A 21961-nucleotide genomic window follows, 5' to 3' on the forward strand; every position below is an offset into this window, starting at 1 on the left:
AAAAGACTGGAACAGAGCATCAAGAAGGCAATTAAAAGACAAAGATAGAGAAGACATCTCTGTATAAAAGATGGACAATAGAAGAAGAGTGATTAGCCACTTCTATTAACTGAGACCTAAAATAAATTTTGAGTATGATAATTTGTCATTTATCACACTGAAGGAGATTTACACTTCCCTGACAAGGATCATGCCTTAGTCTGTTTGAGTTGTTATAACAAAATACCATAAACTGGGCTGATTAAAAACAGCAGAAATTTATTTCTTACCATCCTGGGGGCCGCAAGTCTAAGATCAGGGTGCCAGCACGGTTGGACATCAGTAAGGGCCTGCCTCCAGATTGCAGACTGCTGGCGTCTTATATCCTCAGAGGGCAGAGAGGGGAAGCAAGCTCTGCCGTGACTCTTATAAAGGCACTGATCCCATTCTTGAAAGCTCTACCCTTAGGACCTCATCTAATCCTAATTACCTCCCAAAGGCACTACATCCTAATCCCATCACGCTGGGGGTAGGTTTCAACATATGGCTTGTGGGGTAAACAAACGTTCAGCCCACAGCACTCACCCCTCTGTTCAGCACTCATTCCACAACTGAATGGTGCATGGAGGGCCCCACAGCCCTCTCCACCAAAACACATCCTCCTCTTGCCTCAAACCTCTTGTTGCACACAGCCTTTCCTATCCTCTGTTCCTGGGAAGCCATGCTCAGTCCCTACATCAGACAGTTGGACATCTGACTATTTATTGTCATATTGTCATTAATCATTTTCTGTGGATCGTTTTCCAAAATGAGACCATGCATGTCCCAAGAGCAGAAAGGAGCCTTACACGATCTCTTCCCCAGGTACCACTCATTGAATTGCACAGACTAAAGGCTGGGCATGTGCCTGGCTTAGTAAGAGGGAGGAGTGAAAGGTTCAAAAGAGTATATGCTTCTTTAAACAAATAAAAGTTTAAGTAGATTTTAGAAATATCAATCAACCCTTTTAGTGACTTTTTATAATTATTTCCTTTTATAGATTGTTCTACACCCACATGTTCTACGGGTCGAAAGTTAGTGACTTCTTAGGGTAATGGGGATAGAAAAATCATTTGTGGGGTTTCAGGAAAAGTCAATCCAAGGATTCCACTGTCAGGAGTGAGAGGAAGTATTGAAGCTGAATTCTGACTAGCCCCAGGCTGAGCCAGAGCTCCTCCCCTTATGGTTTTGAGAGCTTGAGCAAGTTAGCAGACTTCTCTGACCCTCAGTAGCCTCATCTTTGAAATGAGAGTAATAATAACAGTGTCTGCCTCACAAGAGCAAGTGGAAGATGACAAAGACAATGCACATGTAGTGCTTAGTGTGGTCTCTTCCAAGGAAACACTCAATAGAAGGAAGATATCATCATCCTTGTTACTATTTTTCAATCTTCTCCAGAAGGCAAGGGATGCTGGAAGTAGAGGAGGCAGAGCCAGGGTTGCATTAGAAAGGAGACTTATTTTGAGATGAGGCTCTGAGAAGCGTAGAAAACTCCCAGTGGGATATTGGAGCAGATGGGCCTAAGCTGTTTCAACAGCATGGCCTGGGGTTGGTTAGGGGAGAGGGCTGCAGGGTTCCCTGGAGCACCCCTGGAAAAGTCTCCAAGCCAGAGGGGAGCTTTTGGACTTTGCCTACAGCTGGATGAGCACCATCTGAGAGGAGGGGATAATGTGGCCCATGAGGCCCATAGAGAAGACACATGTGGCGTCTGGAGTAAGGTGAGGACTGTGGGGAGAGGAGGCTGCCATAAACTGAGGAGAAAATAAAGACTAGGGGCCGTGGTGGTGGCTGCACCATATAAAAGGAGGGGAGCGACTAGACATAAACAGAAACAAGGGACATGGTCAGGTAATGGACGGAGGAGGCAAGGAATGGAGAAGTGAGCTCTGCTCCTTGCATGAGACTTTGGTGATTTTTGTTTGTTTGTTTGTTTGTGCAGTTCCCATACCCAGCATGGAGCCCAGCCCAACAGGGGGCTGAACTCACAACCCTGAAGTCAAGACGTGAGCTGAGATCAAGAGTTGAAATCTTATCCCACCGAGCCACACAGTGCTCCTGACTTTGGTGATCTTCTAAATAAGAACAACTTTGGTGTGACCATGCTTGCTCTGATGATGGAGTGGCCCACTGTGAGATGGGAAGCTGGTCTGAGGAATGGGTTGAGGACAACTCTGCATATTCCCTGTGAGACTGAAGTGATGTTGGGACATCCATTGGAGATACCACAGAGACACCGTAAAGAACCCATGTTGACACAGCTTCCACCATGCCAATCGTCTCCCTAGTGTTGGGTTCAGCAAGAGGGAGGCCTGACATGTGACCACCATGCTTGGGACTGTGTCATGGACTTTAGGCATTTCTTTGCTCCTTGGCCTCTCTCTCAGTTACAGTGCACAGCAGCAGGGCAGACAGGAGAGGTACACTGTCTGATAAAGTGGTTGTGATCACTGGGCCCACAGAGGGGTGAGTAAATGGGAATCCCTGGCTGGCGCATACCAAAGGGTATAATATCCCCATCACAGAATGGGCTCTGCCACCAATTCCCTTTTCCCACATTCTATCCAACCCCTCATCCTGTTATCCAGCTTTGGTAATTATTATCTTTCTAAGGGTGAGCTTCTTTCATTAAACTCTCCTATTTCCCGGGAGCAAAGTAAGAAAGTGGAAAGAGCAGGTGCTTTGGACTCAGAGCTGGATTTGAATATGGGCTCCACATTTATTTACTTGGGCAGATTTGGAGGTTGGGACACTGGGGAATGTATTGAGATCAGGTTCCCTGGGGGAGAGATGGAGGGGCTTCACCATTGCCCAGGTGACTGGCCCAGGACAAGGCCCAGGTGGTGGTCAGCAGCCGGAAGCAGCAGAATATGGACTGGGCAGTGGCAGCGCTGCAGAGGGAGGGGCTGAGTGACGGGCACTGTGCCATGTGGGGAAGGCTGAGGACCGAGAGTGGCTGGTGGGCACTATGAAGAGCCCAAGGGGTTGGGTTGAGATGAGAGCACGTAGACCCAGCCCAAGGCAGGAGCACTCTAAGTTAAAATGCTCCTCTCCTTAACATATTTTTGGATATTTACTATGTGCCAGGCATGTACTAACACCCTGTCACATTAGTATGTGAGGCACTCGATGTTGTTATAACAGCTTTATGGTGGGAAGCAGCCCCGGAGAGGTTAAGTGGTAGGGATAATTTTGAACCAAGGTCTGCCTGACTCCCAAACCCACATTCCTAGCCACAACTGTGGCTCTGCATCTGGGGGGCCCTGTGGGGAACTGGAAGCCCAGTGAAACTGAGAGAATACCCAGGACACGGGCAAATCTGTGTGCTGGAACAAGGGAGATGCCAGGCTGGGGAGCCTGTCGTGGTCACTGTGGGAGTGGGAACCATCCACATATGTTTTCCAGAGAAGAGAGTCCAGGTATACGGGGCTTGGAGAGTGAAGATTTTCAGAAATGAGGGAGGAGCGAAGAAGAGGGGTCTATCTGCCTAGAAGTACAAAGGTGAAGAGGAGAGAGCCCAGCAGGGCTAGGAGCACTGCGCTCCAATCAAACGCAGGGTTGTAATGTAGGCACTGCCCATTTTTCTCTCAGAGTAAGTTTTAGGGTGAGAGAAGTCATAATGGGGCCCTAGTGAAGTGCTGGGGAAGTGCTGCTCGGTGTTCCAGGACCTACCTGGCAGGGAGCCTTCCCAGATGACTGTGGAGGGAAGGAGAAGGTTTGACTCCTCCTCACCCTCTGTGCTGCCTCTGCCTCACCCAGGTCCTGGAGGACTGTGGGGATGTCGACTTCTTGTGCGCAACGTGGAGGTCAGCTCCCTGGTGGGGAGCACTCTGGGGCCATGAGCGGGTGTGGGAGAAAGTGAGGCCTGGGGAGCACGGAGCTATGAGATTCTCCCTTTCTTCCATCTCTACTCACACACCTGCATGTGTTCCCAGCTGCCACCCGTGTACCTTCAAGCCACAGCCCCTAGTTCCACGGGGTGGAACGCACGTGGGTCAATCTACCCAAGTGGCCAGTGGTACTGCAGACCTCTTCTACTCCAGCCTGACTCCAAGGCCCAGATTTGAGTGGACACCACCTGCTCTGGGCCAGAGCTTCCCTGCTGGCTCAGGTTTCTGAGGCTGTCCCAGTCTGGACTCACTGGCACCCAGTCTGATCCCATCAGTCTGGCTGTCCCATGCCTCACCTGTCCAGCTGAGAGGAGGGACAGCTGAGAGGAGGAACCGCATCCAGACTTGCTGCCCCAGCTGGAATCCGCCAACCATTCTAGGGACTCCTGTAGCCCTGGCCACCTGCCCCTGCTGTCCTGAAGGCCCCTGTGAGAGGAGCTGGCCCAGTCCTGACCCAACCCCTCTATCGACCCTGCGAGCAGAGATGGGTCTGAGGTCAGGTGAGCCATTCCCTCCTACTGGAGTCTTCTTCCATTGACCAGCCCCTGCTGTCGGTCCTTACAGACCCTGCCCCACTTTCTCTGTCCAGTTCTCACATTTGCTGGCTTTCCTGGCTTAGCTCCTTGCTCACCTTCCCCAGCCCAGTCTCCAGCTTCTTTTTTTTTTTTTTTTTCAGTCTCCAGCTTCTATACGACACTTAAATTTCAGCATCGCCCCTGAACAGTGCCCCACACAGAGCTGGTATTTACACAGTGTGAATTCTCACTCTCCTTATGAAAGCAGACACTAATATGCCAGCTTTCCTAACGTCCTCTCCTGATACTGTTTTCACTGCTGTGCTTTACTGGAGACTGATGTGCCCCGTGGAGAATCTATGCAGCAAATGACAGTGAGGGGGTTCTTCAGCTAAGTATTGGGCAAAGCAGGACCTTCAGGCCCCTTCTCTTCCACTCCGGGGCTCCACAGCAAGAGCAGTGTCCACCCCCAGCACCCCTCCAAAGCCACTCCAGCCTGTGGGACTGCAGGCCAGTAGAGGTACCAGAGTACCCTACAGCTCCCCTCTGCCCCTGCTCTGATTTCAGATCCCAGACATGAAGGTGAAGGTCCTGCTGCTGAGCCGGTGGCTGCCCTCCATGGAGAAGAGGAGGTAAGGGCAGGGAGACCCTGGGGAGTTGGGGTGACTGCCTCATTCTCCCCTACACCAACGGGACACTTGGAGAAGGGGCGCCTGAGTGAAGCAGCCCAAGGACAGAAGGTAGGAGTGTGCCCTGGATGCCAGACCTGTCTCCTGTCACTTCCTGAATGATATCCTCAGGCTACTTGCCGGGGTGGGGGTGGGAGGGTGCAAGGTGGGGGATGTGGCCAACACAGTGAAAGGGAATATTAGGAAGTATTGTGAGGATGAATTCCAAACCCTTCCAAAGCCTCTGACCGGCTTTGTCCTTGAGACTGGCAGAGGCAGCTGCAAGAGACAGGGGCCTCATGGTATAACTCAGAGGGCTGAACCCCTGCAAAGATGGCAAGAGAAAGCCCCTCAGTTCCTCCCCGGCTGCCCAGCTTCCTCCCCCCATTTTGCTTTTCATCTTCTCTTGTGTCAGTCAACAACCAGTTACTGCTCCTGCTCTAGATTTAGATTTGGAACTCAGGTGACTCTTAATGCACTTCCCTTCTATGGGAATGGCCTTCCCCGAGGCGGCTCTGACCTTGTACTGCAGGCTCCGCGCTCCCGGGAGATCTAGGAGAGATCTAGCTGCTGGTGGGTCTCTGCCCATGGGACTGGTTCCATCGAGTCCTGGGCTTCGCCAGCAGGGGAGCCTGTGGCAGCCCCCACCCACATCCAACCTGCTCGGAGCCCCTGGGCACTGGCTGTGCTCTCCCTTCTCTCCTCATGCCTCTATTCTGCCTCACCAGCACTTGGAAGGAAGCCCGTTTTCTAGAAGCATCTGGCTTCTCGGTTGTGCCTGCCTTCCACCTTGTCACACCTGTCTGTCTCCTCTCAGGGAAGGCTCGGAGGTTCTGGTTGCCACTGCTGCTGTCTGTGGCCCCCAGACAGCGAGCAGGAAGCAGTGGCACAGGCGGTGTCCGGATGCCCTGGTGTAAGGGAAGTGAGTATTGATCCTGTGTGACAATAAAATTCAAATGCACGGCACTGAACACCATCCTGTCCATATTTACAATTATGCTCATTGCCTCTGTCTCCTTTGGTGCCCACAACCCCAAGGCGACTGCAGATGATCGTAAGATTGTTCACTTTACAAGGGCATGGAATCCAGGGCCAAGTCGGGGCTGAAATCCAGTCCGTGCTCTGCTTGCCAAACCTGAAGGAAGAGAGGTTTTCACATTTGTATTCACCAAGTCAGGCTTCCAGGGGGCTGTATCAATTCACTGGGGAGTTCTTTTTAAAATTCACACCAGGGGGAACATTTTAAAAATAAAGTAATTAAAAAATAAATAAAATAAAATAAAATAAATAAAATTAAAATAAATAAAATAAAATAAAATAAAATAAAATAAAATAAAATAAAATAAAATAAAATAAATTCACACCAGGGGGCAGCACAGGCTCTCAGTGTCCCTACAGGATACTCCTGTGTCTATAGCAGAGAGTCAACACTCCATGTGCCAGGGGAGGAAATTGAGACCAGTTCACTGTGTAGTGTTGGCCAGTTCATGGTAGAGCAGGGATCCAGGCTCAGGGCGTTTCTGTCCCTGCCAACCTGGCATGGAAGCTCCTCTCTCTGGGTCAAGCGAGCACAGGCAAACCTGGCCTCTGCCTGCCTGACTTTTCTTTAAGCCCAGGCGTCCTCCAACGCCTGCTCAGATTTTGTTCCCTGGTACTTCCCAGGGCCAGAGGGAGAGATGCTTCTGGTGGGGGGTTGAAGAGTTGGGGGGAGGGTGGGCAGGAGGAAGCCTGTCCATCCTCTACAACTCAGGAGGCCGGCTGGAGGCCCTCCTCCTACCTGCAGTGCACTTTTCCTGATTCATCTTCCTTCCTAGATGCTGCAGCCTACACTACCAGCAAAGCTGCTCTGTTACTTACCAAGTCCTTAGCTGCGGAGCTGACACCAAAGGGCACCCAGGTGAGCGGCTTGTGCCAGGACTATGGCCTCACGGTGAGGATGGAGTAGCTCCCAGGCCACCCACCCTGTGTGTCTTCCAGCCCAGCCACACTCCCTGAGACATACACGTTCAGGCTGCTCACTCTGAGACCCAGGCCTGCAGATGCTGAGACCAGCCACTTCTCACTTGTCTGTACAGAATCACACACCTGCTAAGGGCAACCTCTCTTTTTGCCCCTTCACATCCTATCTAGTACTGATGCTTTGAATTTTTTCACGTTGAAGGTAATCTGCTTTGCAAAATTCTTCTAAAAATCTCTATGGATGGCACTGGAAGGTAGTCTCCTTAGAGACTGTGTGACTGCATCCTTGTCCATTGGCCCTTACTCTTATTGTGTCTGGGGCTGCACAGCCCAGGAGCTGGGATTTGGAGGGCAAGAAGGGCCCTTCAATATCTCTTGAGGGGCCTGGGAGATGGAATCCAGGGACGGAGGGTATGCTGAGGGTATGCCCAGCCAAGTTAGCAGGGCAAGAGGTCAGAATTTATTAATGTATGGGCCAAGACCTCAGTCCTGTCCTTCCATGGGTGCAGGACAGCCAGAGGACCATAGGGACTTTGCCTTTCCTCGGCTTTCCAGGCAGCAACTACATTATTGGGAGAACATTGTGGTGGCTGGCTTCTCCTTGAGGCTCTGATGTCCCCCACCAGGATCTGAAGCTCTCACTCTGGGTATAGTGACATTTTGCCCTGGGAACCAAATGATGATTGTATAGAACAAAGTCCAGGCTTCTAGAAGGTGTCACAGCACCAGGCACTAGTTGACAAACAGAATTCTGAGACAGCTCTAGCAAAGGGCATGATAGGTTATAGGACAGAGTTGCTACTGAGCAGTTACTGAGTTGAAACCTATTTGATCTTTTTTTTTTTTTTTTTTTTTTTTGCTGGCCACAAACTTGTTTTGAAACTCTTAACCGGGCACCTGAGTGGCTTAGTTGGTTGAGCGTCTGCTTTCAGCTCAGGTCATGATCCCGGAGTTTCACGACCGAGTCCCTGCTTAGCAGGAGTCTGCTTCTCCCTCTACCCCTCACCCCACTTGTGCTCTCTCTCTCTCAGATAAATAAAATCTTAAATTAAAAAAAAAAAGAAACTCTTAACCTTGGCCTCTTATGAGGCTGGCACATACAAGTAGCTGCTTTCCCTACAAATGTCATCCCTGTGGTCCATCTTACTTCAGTGTCCCCATCTTCTGGGGGTTCTTCCTCCATGTTTGTCACCACCACTTGAACATCCTGAGAAGCAAGAGAAGAGAGGTAGTTTTTGGCCTTAGGAGATGGGGGGTGGGCGGGTAAACTTCATGCCCGATGGTCCAGGAACTTGGCCAAGAGCTTGTCCCTCGGAAAGCTGGTGGTTCTACAAGGAGATTCATCCGGTTGTCTCCCTCCCCACTTCCCCACCTGGGAGCCATAGAAATAAGCCTGGAGTAGGAAGCGGCCATCTGCCTGTTGAGAGTCCCTTTCTGCCACTCTCTTTACCTCTCTGGGCCTCCGGGACCTCAGGCGTCACATAAGGGGCTGGACTGATGAACCTCCCTACACTCTCTTCCCTCGCTTCCTGTGAGACTCACTCAGTTCTAGGTCACAGTGGTCTCAGTTCTGGCTCCACCTCAGACCGCCCCCACCCCAACCTCAGCACACAGGGATTTGCCCTTCCAGTCCAGTCGCTGTGACACTCCAGCTCTTGTCCTCCTCGTCCCCTGAGCTGGCACCAGCACTCCACCACTTCACATCAATGCCACACCATGACCCTTCCTTCCTTCTTTCCCTCACACCCCTCCGATGGCCGGCCCAGGCCCTCAGGTCCCTCACTGTTCTCCCCAATGGCTTTCGAAAACTGCCACCATTCCCCACAGCTTCATTTCTGTTCACTCTAAGCAATGGCCTCATTGCGTACTTCACAGAGAGAACAGTGGCAATAAGATGCTATGCATGACTTCCCCACTCTGTCCAAGGTGTGCCGTCATTTGCTGTGGTTTTTTTCTGGAAGTCATCGGTGAAATAGGCATAACTCTCCTCTCCAGGGGAGCCCTTCCATATCTCCGGGGATCCTGCCCTCTCCCACTCCGCTGGGCCGCTGCTTCTGCGAACCATCTTCTCCCATCTCTGCAGCTTTAAAGACGATGCAAAAGCATCCAATAAACAAAACTCAGACTTTTCATATCTCTATCCTATATGGATATCCTATAGGATATCCTATATCCTATATCCTATCCAACATGCTATGTTGGTTCCCTCCTTCCCGTAGTAGTTCCTCTCTCCTGTGCCTCTCAGGGTTTTTGTTTTGTTTTGTTTTTTATCTTTATCAGTGCACATGCACAGGTTTTATTTTCCTGCCTTTTTGACATTTAGGAATTTACTGTGCAGATCTTTGCTACTTTCCACATACTCAGATACTCAGGAGGCTTTTCCAGAGTTCTTTCCTAGTCATGGCCTCCATCTAGCCCCCACACCTGTTGTCTCTAATTTTTTTTTTTTGTTTTCTCTATGTCTCAGAAATTGGCCATTTCTGCCCTAGCTCTACAATGTGGCTGCTATCCTGGGTTCCATTGCCCATCCGATTGCCTATTCTATCCTTATCCTATCATTTTGGTTCTGCTCCAAGGAAATTTTTCCTAGGTCTCTGGGGAGAGGAGGACATGATATCTGCTGTGGATTTCCCCTGTGGTTCTGGAAACAAACTAGTGTCCATAGATGTTGCTTTCCAGATAAGCTTCTAAGACATGCTCATGATCCTTTTTAAGAGAATGTAAATTGTGCCATCTCTTAGGCAGCTCACAAAGGAAATGGGTAGGCTCCCTCTGCCTGACATTTTAGGGCCTCAGAGGTCCATCCCGGGGCTTCAACTAGACAAAGAGGTTTCATCTCCTTTCTTCTAGTTGGTATCTCAAGGCTCATGAAAGGGCAGTCTGTATCCCATGGTCCTAGCCATGAAGCATTTGGTCACCGGTTATGAGTCATGCCTGGAAATGAGAAGTGGGAAATCCCACACCCATCTGGGGAGCATCAGAATTTGCAATATTAGAATCTCTTTAGTAGGGACTCCAAAATATGGATTGGGACTTCCAAATTATCTATATGTCTATGCACAGAAAACAGGGTCATAACAAAAGTTATAAATCATTATTTCTTTGGCTTTGCCCCATCAGCTCCCAAGATGCTCCGTGGGCCTCACAGACTTTTGCAAGAGGGACCTTTCTCATCTTTTCTATACATTCTTGCTTCTGCTCATAGAAGAGGACACTTTGTACAGTAGCTCAGCCCTTTCAAAAGTGCTGGTGAGGAAACATCTACTCTTTGCTCCACTGCCTTATTTACCTCTCCCTGTAGTCTAAGGAATAGCTAAACTGATCAGTGCACATTACTGATGGCAGCTTACACAAGCAAGGCAGTATGCCCTGTCTCCTTCCCTTGGGCCACCTGCACTTAGACATGGCAGGTTCCAGTGATGTGTCTAGTCTCTAGCAAGCAGGGCTTGCTTCTGCTCTATCCATCCAAGTCTCTGCTCTGGGAAAAAAGATGCTTTACCTGAAACTTGCTGAGTACATCAGGCCAACTCTTTTCTGCCAGTTACCTTCCATTTAGAGAAGAGGTGATAGCAAGACTTGTTCTCCAAATCAACACTAACAGTGGGAAGATGACCTTGGCTTTGCTCCTGGCTGTCTCCTTCCGTATAATTCTCAGGAGCTTAGAACCCACTAGGGAAGGAGGTATGTGACTACCTTCTTCTGTGACTATCTTGTGTTAGGAAACCTTCTTTTCTGCTCCATTTTGACATGGTGAGAACTCTTGGCTCTGCCAAGCCTGTCCAAAGATGAAACTCCTGCTGGTGCCACCACTGCTTGTGACCACAGATATTGGCACAGATGTGAAGTATGCATGTCTGAGCTAAGTGTGCTACATCTCATTTGCTGCCAAAATCTTTCATGCCATCTTTTATTTCTGCAAAAGCCAAAGGCCTTGGCTTCCATTGCCATAGGGACAGCAGACACCAGCTCTTGGAGCTCTTGGGAGGGCTTCTGTTCTCTCACACAGCACTTTTATTTATTTGTTTGTTTATTTATTATCACATTACTTTAAAATTTATATAACTTCATTTTTGTAATTCTCTTAAGTGCTCAGGACTCTTTGGAGTTAGACTGGAGGAAAGTTAATGACAGTGACATGGAGGATCACTGGGAAGTCAAGATTCTTCTAAGACTGCTTGTTTAACCGGACATAATCATTGCTTTTTAGACTATGATGGGTAAGTCTGCTTCCTTTAGGCTGGCCTTCTTGATTTTCCAGAATTATACAGAAATCTGAATGTCTCATTGTTTTTAACACAAGATATCCCAGTTGTATCTTGATTTTTCTGCCCTGTAAGGTAGCACGTGGAGATGCTATGGTTGTTGGAATAAAATAGAATGAAATGCAATGAGTTGCAAAGATATTGCACAGCCACATTTGAATACATGGTACTGAGCAGAGTAAGAAGCAGAGTGAAATCCATATCACAGTATCATTTATATAATAAAAAGGTATGCACAAAAAGTGACGATACAGATTTTAATAAGAACATATACAAATCAAGAGCTATAAATTGAGTCTATTAGAATGGAATCCTTTGAGGAGAGGGAAATGGGAGTGGAGGTTGGGGAGTAAAAAAAAGAAATAAATAAATAACCCTGAAGTCAGGAAAATAAATGTTAACCTTCTCTTCTCATGATTTTTTTAAAAAGATTTTATTTATTTATTTGTGAGAGACAGAGAGACAAAGAGAGGGAGCCTGATGTGGGACTTGATCTCGAGTCTCCAGGATCAGACCCTGGGCCAAAGGCAGGCATTAAACCACTGAGCTACCCAGGGATCCCTCTTCTCATGATTTAAAAAACCTGGGTCCTGAGACTGGATGGTACAGTCAAGTGAGGTCCCAAACAGTGGAACCATAGAACTTATAACTCCTCCCCTCAGTCTCTCAGGAAGGAATGATCTTGCTGCTTGGCTATGGGGCCACTGAAAGTAAAGGGTGGACATGCAGAATTATGAAGCGAGAGGAGACAGACTGCTCCACAAGAGGAAGGCAGGGAGCTGCTGGGGAAATACAAGTGAATCTCTAGGAGTTGGGAAAAGTTTGTGGGGCGGGGAGGTGGAAAAGAGAGAAAGAGAGTGAGAGAGAGTCACCTTCAGTTGGATGTATGTGAGAAAATACTGATATGTAGAACTTGAAGTTTCCTGGGGGCCAGAGAGTGAGCGTATTTGCATAAGGAGCCCAGGAGCATTCTGGGAGAAGAACAGCAAGACCCACATTCCTTCTTGATGGGTTTAAAGTCAGGGTTACCCAGGACAACTAGACCAACGCCCAATACAGCTTCTAGCATATAATATTGGAGAACATATTCATGGTCTCCTGGTAGGGAAAGATTTCTTTAATGGACTAGAAGAATACCAGCCATACAGAAAAGACTAATACACTTGAGTACACTAAAAGTAAGAACTTCTTTTTATCAAAAACACTAGTAAGAGGGTAAAAAAGCAAGCCACGGAGTGGGGGAAAGTACAAGCAACAAAAAAACTCAAAAGAAAATGGGCAAAAGACTCAAACACTTTACTAATTGGGATTTCCAAATGACCCAGAAGGATATGAAATGGGGCTCAGCCACATTGAATTTCAAGAAAATTCAAATAAAAAACACAATGACATAAAAGTTAGACAAAAAACTGACAATATCAAGCATTGACAACCAGAGTGCAAAATCATACCTGGGCCAATTTAAATTAATGCCACCACCATGGAAAACTGTATGGCATTGTCCCCCAAATTTGAGCATTCCTTATGGAACATCAATTCCACTTCAGGTACGTAAACAACAGAAACATGGGCAGTTGTATAGCTTCAGTTCTAAACTGAAACAACCCTGTGTCCATCAATAGTAGAATGTATACACCAATGGTCTAGCCATACAATGGCATACTCCACAGACATGAAAAGAAATGAAATGGACATGAACTGTACCTGAACAAGGAAAGAACATACAGTAATGTAGACTCTGTATTTTCTTAAATGTAACACTGAGTCAAATTAGCCAGTCACAAAAGAGTACATATTGTGTGACTCCATGTATGTGAATTTAAAAGAAAAGATGCAAAACTAAACCATAGTGTTTAGGAATGCATTTAGTGCTTAGATGGTAGAAATATGGTTCAGTCGGTTAAGCGACCAACTCTTGATTTTGGCTCAGGTCATGCTCTCAGGGCCCTGAGATCAAGCCACTCGTTGGGCTCTGCAATGGGCATGGAACCTACTTAAGAGTCTCTCCCTCGGTCTCCCTCCGTCTCTCCTCCCCTACCCCTGCCTGCTCTCTCTCAAAAAAAAAAAAAAAGAAAAAAAAAGATGTTAGAAATATAAAGAGAAGCAAGGCAGTGACTGCTCTTGCAGTCAGAATATTGAGGGAATGGTAATGGAAGAAAGGTGTATAGTGTTTAAGAGGGAAGTTTCAAGGGCTTTTGGGGTGCTGGCAATGTCTGTTTATTGGCTTAAGTGGTAGCTATATGAGTCCGATCTTTATTATCCATTGTGCTTGCTGCATATTTTTGTTTAGTGCTCTCCTTTGTATGTGTTCTCTAATTTATAATTTAAAAGTTAAAAAGTTACTTTACCTTAATAGCAAAGGAAATGCAGATGCTTGGAGTGGACCTGCTTACAAAATTCTGGTACTTGTAGTTTTTTAGTTTTTTCTTCTTGTGGATTGGTAGGCAAAAGTGGTGGCACTTTATTCTTTGGTATTGCATTTGGAGTCACTTTTCTCTCCTCCATCTTTTCTATTGGGGCCTTTTAGCATCCATTTGCAGCTAGGAGATCTGGCTCTGAAAGAGAATTCAAGGACCTGGTTATCCACCTAAGGAAAATCAGCCATTCTGACCAAGTTCAGAGTATACATCAAGGATTCAAGTTCTCTAGATGTGACATTATAATCTATAAATGTTGGGGTGAATTTATAGGGAGGTAGCACAGTTGGAGAAGCATCCAAACTTGATCTCAGCTTAGGTCTTGATCTGAGCTTGATCTTGGTCCTAGTTTAGCCCTACATTGGGCTCTGCATTGGGCATGGAACCTACTTAAAATATGAATGAATGAATGAATGAATGAATGAATGAATGAATGAATAGAATCTATAAATGTTGCTCCAAAGAGTCTGTAAAGAAACCAAGGCCATCCTCCCAGAATCGAAGAATAGCAGTATATGCACATGGGAGTTTGTTGTGATATAGCACAGCTACAAATGTTGATTCTGCTGGTTGACTTTGGATCTCAGATCCAGTGCTCTGAGACAATTGACTTTGAAATCAAAACTGCTAAAGATGAAGATGGTAAATCATTCTTAAATGTTCCATGGTCTAGGATTCTTGGAAGTATGGGCTAACTTTCATTTTTGTCCTGCATCAAAAACTGTAGAAAGTAGATATGGAAAGAGAGTGAATTGATTGGGTTTAATACTTATGATACATCATTAGGAACCACTGACCAAAAAGAAATTCCTCTGTGTCTTTATTCCAGTCATATCATGTTTATACAGTGTTTAGGGGAAACTCCATAAGAGAGGACTGTTATCAATTGTTTATACATCTTAACTAATGGCCCAGAATACTTCTTATATTTCACCTTAGGAGAAAGTGATAAATAATAACTGTAAGTCCACAGGGGCAGATTAGCTCAGGCAAGTTTATAAACCATCACATTTATGAGCTATTTTACAAAACCCTAAGATGTACTTATGGATTATTTTAAAATATAATATCTATTTGTTCTTAAGTGACATGTACAATTTTGTACAGTTCAATTACTGACTGTTCTGTTCTATTAGAGATTTTACTATGAAGGTTGAAGTGAGAACACATTAAGAATAGGATTTGTGGCAAGATGCCTGGGTGGCTCAGTGGTTGAGTATCTGCCTTTGGCTCAGGGCATGATCCTGGGATCTGGGATTGAGTCCACATCGGGTTTCCTACGAGGAGCCTGCTTCTCCCTCTGCCTGTGCCTGTGCCTCTCTCTCTCTCGCTGGGTCTCATGAATAAATAAATAAGTCTTTTTTTTTTTTTTTTTAAAGGAATAGGGTTTGTGGCATGGGTCAGGTGTCATAAGTGCTGATATCATTTCCATCAACTTCTGCCCATCTCATTCCTTTGTCCTTGATCTTCTCTAACCATCTTTTGCTACTAGAAATAGGCACCTGTGCCTCAAATAACTGATGTATTGTTAAAATAAGTATCATAATTGATCTATACAAACCTAGCCTACCACCTCTGTCATTGTCTTTATATCTACCTACCTATACATATTTCTATCCATCAATCATATCTATCTATGATTTTTATCTATTTATCTGGCTAGATAACTGGAAATTTCATATGGTTCAGCTAAATGTCTTTCCTTGGGGGGCCTGAGTGGCTCAGTTGGTTAAGCGTCTGCCTTTGGCTCAAGACATGGTCCCAGGGTCCTGGGATCAAGCCCCATGTCAGGCTTCCTGCTCAGCGAGAAATCTGCTTCTCTCTCTCCCTCTGCCTCTTCCCCTGCTCATGCTTTCTCTGTCTCTCTCTCTCTCTCAGATAAATCAAATTAAATAAATAAATAAATAAATAAATAAATAAATAAATAAATATCCTTCATTCATCCTATCTGTTCAGATAAGGACCTGTTCCCTTTAAGACCCACCTTCTCCAAACAGCCATCTCATGGCCCACTAAAACGGGTTGTGGAGGATGGTGGTGAAGGACTGTCTGATTTTGAGCTCCAGGGCTGCTCCACCTGTCCGTCTTACACTTTACTCTGCCAAGCATGTGTTTGGCACAGAGGGTGACAACTGCTCCACCAGAAGTGCCCAGAACAAGCAAAGAGAGGTTTGCAGGTTGGATGGCTCCATGAAGAGGAAGTGAGGGTGTGTGTAAAAGGAAAAGGGGTGGGTGGGAATGTCTCCAAACCTCAATTCTGTTCCTGAATGGCTTACCCTGTGGGGTCCAGGTCCTAATCAGAGGCTCTCCTTGCCCTTTCTCTTCTGCTACTGACTATTCCTGGTGCAAGTACTCACATCTCTCACAGCAGCCAGCTAAATGAACGGGAGCCACCAATTCCCCTCTCCAGGGGGATAGGAAGCCCTCCAGATTCCTATCTTGATCTGGGGCTCCCATCAGATGAGCATGGGAATATTGTGATCACAACATTTAGGGTGATGGATACCTCAATCTTAAGCCTCTTTTTTATTCTTCTTGATAGAAGTGAGGTCAAATATTACATTATGATTTTGGATCAGAGGCAAAAGACTAGCCCAGTTTGTGCCAAATTGGTCATGGTTAACAAGTCCCATGTTTAAGGAAGACATTTACTCATCTTTACTAGTACAACTTTAACAATTGCAGCTAAGTCTTGCAGTAGTCATATGAAGATACAAACTTTAAAAAACTGTAGGCGCTATGATATTTCTAAATTCTTTCCATAGTGATGCATTTTAAAATGTTTTTAGGTCAGATGCTTGGTTAAATATAAGGCTGCTTATCGTGAACCTAACATACCATTCAGGGCTGAAATTAGGTATTTAGCAACACTAACGTTTTCTTAAACAAAATAGAGACATATGGTTAAAAAATGTATGCTTATTTGTGGGGAAAATGGAACAAACACTTAAAAGTGAACTTTTCTGGGAAATCTAGGTCATATAGTTGTATATATTTTAGAGGATCCAGGTGTCACCAGCAGAACCCAAATTATCTAAGAACTGAGTGTTTCCACTTTGCTTTGTGCTCGGTGAGCCCAAGTGATTCTGCTACTCTGGGCTAAGGTGCAGCTTATGAGGGTTTGGTTGAAGAAATGAACATTCTTTACCAGCTACTAAAAATTCAAATCTATTACATCATTTTTAGTTAGTAGTGTATTTATTTATTTATTTATTTATTTATTTATTTATTTATTGAGAGGGAGAGAAAATGAGCAGGGAGAGGGGCAGAGGGAGAGAGAATCTCAAGCAGACTCCACACCCAGCATGGAGCCCAAAGTGGGGCTCCATCTGATGACCCTGAGATCATAACCTGAGTCAAAATCAAGAGTCGGATGCTTAACCCACTGAGCTACCCAGGAGCCTCAATTAGTAGTGCTTTTAAATCAAACACCCATAAATAAGAGTAAAACAACTCTTCAATACATGTAGTTGTATTATTCATTAGGGCTTGGCTTCTTATTAATTCACTGGGCCATTTTCCAGTGAGAACCAAATTGAGAACCAAATACATGCCAAGTACTGCCATGAGGTTTGGGGATATGGAATACAGACTAGTTGCTGACCTCGGTGTGCACCCGATATAGGAGGCAAACAGATATCTTGGCACGTCAGAGCATGGTAAGAGTTGTAACTGAGGAGTAAGCTGAGTTTGGAGGCTAAGCATATAGGAGGAGTACCACCTTCTAGTCTGGGTGGGCCAAGGAGAGGTGGAAGCTAAAATGCATAGGCATTCAGCCAGGGAAACAAGATGGAGAATGGCATTCTTGACAGAGGAAATGTCATTCTTGAAATAAAGAGGCATTTATGAAATTTGCTTTGGTATCCCTGGTGCTCAGACACAATGAAAAAGAAGCAATGAGAAATAAGGATAGAGACAAGAGCAGAGACCAGAGCAAGAAATCCCTTAATGTCAAGCGAAGGATGTTGGAATCAGTCCTGAGGACAATGAAGAGCCAATGGAGGGGTTTTCTTATTCTTATTTTATGAACAAGACAACCCTCCATGGCTCCTAGTTTTATACAAGGAGCTCAGGTTGAGTTCTTGGCCATATCCAGGCCTGAAACAGAATCTTCTGTCCCATACAGTTGTTAAAACTCCAGCCTCTATGTTTCAAGGATCTCCATTCATTCGTCATTGAGTATCTACTCTGTGCTGGATACTCCACCTCACTGGATAATGTTGATAGAAGATTGAATAAGAAAAAGTGAATTGATTAATGTAGTATTCTGTTATAATGTATAAACTCTAAAACTGTAATGGCTTCACACAGGGGTCAGCATACTACCACATACAGGCCAAATCCACCCTCCACCTGTTTCTATAGATATTTATGGAACATGGCCATGCTCATGCATTTATGTATTGTCTATGGTTGCTTTCACATGACAATGGCAGAGTTGAGTATTTGCAGCAGAGACTACACAGCTTGCAAAACCTAAAACTTTCTATCTGGTGCTTTAGAGAAAAATGTTGTTGACCCTTGACTTAGTATGATAGAAGTTTATTTCTCTTTTATGAAAAGTTCAACTGGAGGCAGAGAGTAGGCCTGTTCCACAGAACCACTCAGAAATCAATGGGGCTGATGGAAGCTCTGCCATCTTCAACAGTTGCCATCTTCAATTTCCAAGCTAATGCTGACATGGACATCTGGGAAGCCAAGAGAGGAGCGGGGTTGTGGCGGACGACATGTGTAGGTTTTATAGGGCTTCCTCTGATAGGTGCTACGAGGGTGAAGCTGACTCAAGCTGGAAAGGGAAGAAACTTTCACTTGGGATAGATTCCAGAATTTTTATTATTATATTGGACTGAACCAGATAATTACTAAGGTGAGACTATGCTGTGACTGAAGGGGACTGGTGAGCTTTTATTGTCTAAGAGGAATCCCATCCAGTATCACGACTATGCTGTAGTCAGGAGCCCAACTTTGAGACCAGTGCAGCCTCTGGAAGCCAGTTGTCTTTGTAGCCACAGTACTGGCAACATAAGGAACTTGTGCAGTGCTTATTTCATTTACTTCTGGATTGAAATCTTGCATGGGGTCCTCTGATTGGCAAAGCCAATGCCTATGTCCTAGTGCAGAGGAGTCAGTGATGTCATTTTCTGACTAGAGAGACTGGAGTAGAGGAGGGGGGAACTCAATGGTCAGAAATTCTCCAAACATTAGAAGAGTCGTCAAATGGTGCCAGGAAGCCAGAAGATATGTAGTGGTCCAAGTTTTAACATGAATTTAAAAAGTAAGTGTAAACCTGGGATATGTTGGAGATAGTTGGCATAGTACAAATATCAATAGTTCTATGCTCAACGAGTAGTGATATTGGGCAAGTTATTGAATTTCTTTATGCCTCAGTCTTTTAATCTATCAAATGAGAGACTGAGCTAAGGAATTTCTCACATCCTATCTTCAGAAGGAAACAGCTGAATATGCACTCATTAGACACTTTTAAGCCACTCAAAACTTGAGGGCAAACTTGGGTCCTTCCAGAAGTTTGGAGCACAGAAAGGGTATTTGGGGCTTGATGCAGAAATGGGTACTTCATCGAAGATCAGTCTAATCTCAGAGAGCACCATATGACACTAAAATATAAGGACTCACTGAATTTCGATTTTCATTTTGAGATGTCACTTGATTGGCATTTGGGTATATCTTTGCTGCACTGTCTCTTCCACTCACTGCTGGGGAAGGTGGTGAAGACAGAAGCAAACTGAAGCTTGCTGAGCTTGGTTTGTTCCTGCTCCATCCCCCGCCCCACCTCCCAGCTTCTCTCACCCTCTCCCACTTCCCAGGAGACCTCTGTTCCCTCAGGTAATTTCAGCTGTTGATTGCTGGAAACTCAGAATTATGTGACATATCCCCTTCAAAGATTATCTTAAAACAGTATAGCAAAATTCCTTAGGAATAGGGCAAGTGCTCTCAAATGTTGGTGATATCTCAGAAAGGGCTGATGTTTGACTTTGCTTTTTGTTTTAAAATAAAATAAAATCATGCTGTACCTTCCTGGTTCTAGAACAGTTCCTGTAGGCTAACATTAATGACACCCAATGGTCTCTGAGTCTCTGGACAGGAGGAAACCTGTGTCTCAGACTGATGTGGTAAGCAAGTTTCTAATGTGAGGTCCCCATTCTCTCTCATGTAACTTCAATTTCACAATTTCCCTGTGGATCTAGAGGAGAAAGTGCAGTGAGTGTATGAGGGTAAGACACGAGTAACTCAGACCCACTTTTTATGGTTAGAAGGAAATTTAATGTTCCAATTAAGGATGAGATGTCAAAATAATTTTTCCCAGCAAATCATTGCCCAGCAGTGTAAGGAACAGCAGAGAAGTAATGTTGGGATATGTAAAAAGCCTCCTAGGAAGGTGGAAGTCCATTTTTAAAAAGATTGAATTCGAGGGGCACCTGGGTGCCTCAGTCAGTTGAGCATCTGCCTTTGGCTCAGGTCATGATCCCAGGGTCCTGGGGTGAGCCCTGCATCAAGTTCCCTGCTCAGTGGAGAGTCTACTTCTCTCTCTGCCTCTGCCCCTAATACTCCCGCTCACGCTCACTTGCTTTCTCTCTCAAATAAATGAAGAAAATCTTTTTTTTTTTTTTAAGATTGTATTTGAATAACTTAGTGGCAAGTGGGGATCTTAGAATTAAAGTACACAGAGATGAATTTAGCAAACTACTTTCCTTGATGAAAGTAACTGCAGTTATTTATGTTCAATGCATTTCGGATGAGTAGAAATGTAGCAATATTATCTAAGATACCATATCCACAGGAAAGTCGTGGGAACTAGAAATCCAAGGCTCCATAATTAATTGGGTTCGAATTATTTCTACATTTCCTACACTCCCAATGAAAGGATTTTAGATAAGAAGAAGGAGCTTTGTGGATTTGGGGTTTGCAGAGAATGGACAAATTTATGTGCTGGAAGCATGGGTAAGTGCAAAGTAAATAGGACCAAAGGGGCTGGTACTTCTTCTGAAGTCATACTTTTCTTTGAAAGAACTTAATATATGACTCTAACCAATGGAAAGAGATATGTCATTGACAAAGTCCTCAAGAAGATTCTTACAAGAAATAGAGTATCTGATTTCATAACCCCCACTTGCTGATTGATCACAGAAGAAAGGCCAGATCTGAAGCCCAAACATAGAAAAGCCGTATACTTATTAAAAGCATTCGTCAAACAACTCTCATAGGGAGATAAAATAGGGGAAAGGTGGGATAAGTCTTACACGCTCATAAAACTGGCCATTGTACTTCCAAAGACTTCTGTTACCCAGCTCCCCTGGCCGGTCAGTCAGTGCTCTGTGAGTCCCTGCCCAGTCTCAACCTTCCCATTTTATCTCCCACATCTCCACCCTGCTGGTCCACGGAAGCATGCAGCCCGCCCTCCTGCCATCCTTCATCCCTCCAGGTTGGCTCAGCCAGTAGCCAGGGCCTCTAGGCTCTGAACAGATCACTGGTCCAGAATCAAGATCTAGGACTTGCCCTAAACCCCACAGAGGTAGATAAGATCCTGCTGCCTGTGGATGGATATCTTAGGTCACAATTATGTAACCCATGAAACAATAAAAACAATCAGGATAATACCCATTGATGAACCTCTTCCCACAAATGCTATGGCAAGCCCTGGCCTGACTCACACCTTTATTTGCTGTGTTCTTTGCACACTTTACTTCACACACTGGGCTGAACTTCCAGAGTCCTCTTTGGGTAGTTCTTTCATGTCAAGAACTTACCCATCCTTGTCTTTTAATTACATCTGATGTATTTTGCAGGTTTTGTGAAGAATTTCTCAAAGACTGGAGCAGTGAGATCTGTGACACATGATACTTGCTCCGTGTTTAGCTACAGTTGCTCACCACCTTTACCAAAGAAGGAACCTATAAATCCTCTCTCCTGTTTAAAAAATGGACACAATGGCCCAGCTGCCCACTTCATTCCAGATTGAGCCAAACAGGTGTCAGCTGGTATTCATGAAAATAAGACCTTCCTTATTTGACACTTGTCATTCTGTGTAGTTTCTATCAAAAAATCCATTTCCCCTTCTCCTCTTACTATAATTACAATATTCTGAATTAAAAAGGAATGCAAAAAGTAGGAAAATAATTCAAGAGACGTTAAATTTACAAGTTCAATTTTCAAATAAAAGGCATTTCCAACAGTGGGGGAAAAAACAAATATAAAAATCAAAATCAATACTCAAAG

General features: G+C 45.2%; 1 protein-coding gene across 1 annotated transcript in view; it reads right to left on the minus strand.

Annotated features, from left to right (window-relative positions):
* Nucleotides 1–6055: 6055 nt before the first annotated feature.
* LOC144320325 (uncharacterized) overlaps nt 6056–21961 on the minus strand; it is a 51129-nt gene continuing 35223 nt past the window's right edge. Inside the window, exons 5-7 of the mRNA XM_077908693.1 lie at nt 13658–13864; nt 8195–8254; nt 6056–6223 (exon numbers count right to left, since the gene is read on the minus strand). The gene's annotated coding sequence lies outside the window, so the exon portion shown is untranslated. The remainder of the gene's footprint in view (nt 6224–8194; nt 8255–13657; nt 13865–21961) is intronic.

The sequence above is a fragment of the Canis aureus genome, chromosome 9 (genome assembly GCF_053574225.1).
Source record: "Canis aureus isolate CA01 chromosome 9, VMU_Caureus_v.1.0, whole genome shotgun sequence".
Lineage (NCBI taxonomy): Eukaryota > Metazoa > Chordata > Mammalia > Carnivora > Canidae > Canis > Canis aureus.